A 2,328-nucleotide genomic window follows, 5' to 3' on the forward strand; every position below is an offset into this window, starting at 1 on the left:
TGGAGTACTGTATCCAATTCTGGGCTCCACAATTTTAAAAGGAAGTGGACAAGCTTGAGAGACTCCAGAGGAGAGCCACACGCATGATCAGGGGGCAGGACAACAGGCCTTATGAAGCGAGGCTGAGAGCTACGGGACTCTTCAGCCTGGAAAAGCACAGGCTCAGGAGGAACCTGGTGGCTGCCTATCAATATATAAGGGGGGCACATCAGGATCTGGGGGAACGCCTGTTCACCAGAGCACCCCATGGGATGACAAGGTCAAATGGTCACAAACTTCTCCAAGACCGTTTCAGGCTGAACATAAGGAAGAACTTCTTTACAGTCCGAGCCCCCAAGACCTGAAACAGACTGCCACCAGAGGTGGCGCAAGCACCTACTCTGGATTCCTTGAAGAGCCAATTGGATAGTTATCTTGTTGGGATCCTATGACCACAGCTGACTTCCTGCCCTTTGGGCAGGGGGCTGGACCCAATGATCTTCCAAGGTCCCTTCCAGCCCTAATGTCTATGAAATTTATGAAATATACATATGTAAGTTGATGAGCAGACCCCACTGTGGTTTTGGGCATTACAGGGGTCTTTAGCTTAGGTAAAAGAAGCGTTCCTGCAGAGCAAATGGGGAGTTGAAGGGGAAGGAAGAGTAGGTGAGGTTCAGAGAAAAATTATAGCAACCAGCTTGACTATAAAAGTTATTTCTTGCCAGGTATAGGAACTTATGATGATACCAGTAATAACAGCCATACAAGAGAGAGACAAATAAACACTTACAATATGACATAGTTTCAATTAGGTTTTTGAGGAAGTCTAGCTCAAGTTTGATTAAGAAAAGTCAGGTTTTGAAAACTGTGCCTGCAGTAAGAGAATAGAAGTCAGGTTTCTGGAGTCAGAGAGAGAGAGAGAGAGTTGGGGTCTCACCACTCAGTGAAGCCTGAACCGGACGAGGTTCCCAGGAGTTGCTGGAGCTGGCAGATGGGCAGAGGTCTGAGCACGGCCCACGGGGGGAGTCCAGGCAGGAAAGGAGTGGACCTGGTGCACATTTGGATGCAAGCACCAGGACAGAAACTTGAGCTTGGGCAGGGGTTTTTGTAGAGAAGTAACAATGGCTCTGTGACATCCAGGACATGCGGCCACCGTGCTACCCAACTGGCCCCATTGCCCATTGGCAGGAAGACAGGGGCAGCCGGCTGCTCGGACAGCTTGGACACGTTCCCCACCACCCAAGTTCCCTGGCAGCGGTGGAAACTTGTGTGCCGCCCAGCCAATTGCTGCCCGCCCTCTCGGGGGCGCATGCACAGCTGGCTAGAAGCATTACGGACAGACATTCAGACAGACACACAGACAGCCAGACTAAGCCTTTTATTATGTTAATGGTTATGGGGGTTGCAGGTAGCAGCATGGCATGAAGAAACCACGCTCTGGGCCGGGCAAGACTCTGGTCAGGGATGTCCGGGGGAGTCCACCAGTGCCACAGAGGCATGGCATGAGGTGGCCAAAAAGGATTTCCATTTCTAATCCCAGCCCAAAAAGAGTTCTCTATTCATGTCATTGTCCGTAGTACAGTTGCTGGGGGCAGGGGGCGTGCTCTGAGTTGCCAGCACGGCGGAGCCGAACGCGCCTTGGGCCGGACAATACTCTGGTCGGGGATGCCTGGGAGAATCGCCCAGTGCCACAGAGTCATAGAGTGGGGTGGCCCAACAAGGATTTACATCTCTAATCCCAACCCAAAAAACCATTCCTTATTCGAGCCATTGTACTTAGCGCAGTAGCTGACGGGCTGTCAGATAGCAGTCAGGCATGGCCAACCCGCATCTTGGGCCAGGCAAGTCCCTGGTCAAAGATGTCCACGAGAGCCCTCCGGGGGCACAGAGGTATGCCATGGGGTGGCCCAAGAAGGATTACTAGCTGTAATCCTAGCCCAAAAGCCTGTTCCTGTTTCGGATCCATTTATCTAGCACAGTGGCTGGGGTGCTGTCACTTAGCACCCTGGCACGGCCAAACTGCCTTTTAGGCTGGGCAAGTCTCTTGCCAGAGATGTCCAGGAGAGTGCCCCAGTAGCACACAGGTAAGTCAAGGAGTGGCCCCAAAAGGATTTCTAAGTGTAATCCCGTAACCCCAGGCCAAAAGCCAATTCCTTATTCAAGCCAATGCATTTCGTACAGTGGGAGTGGGGGGCTGTCAGCTGGTAGCCTGGCACTGCCAAGCTGTGCTTTAGGCCAGGTAAGATTTTGGTTACAGGTTTCATAGTTTCATAGCTGTAGGGTCGGAAGGGACCTGAGCAGATCATGAAGTCCGACCCCCTGCCATGGGCAGGAAAGAGGGGAGGGGGC

This window comes from Alligator sinensis, unplaced genomic scaffold (genome assembly GCF_000455745.1).
Source record: "Alligator sinensis unplaced genomic scaffold, ASM45574v1 scaffold1000_1, whole genome shotgun sequence".
In the NCBI taxonomy this organism is placed as follows: domain Eukaryota; kingdom Metazoa; phylum Chordata; order Crocodylia; family Alligatoridae; genus Alligator; species Alligator sinensis.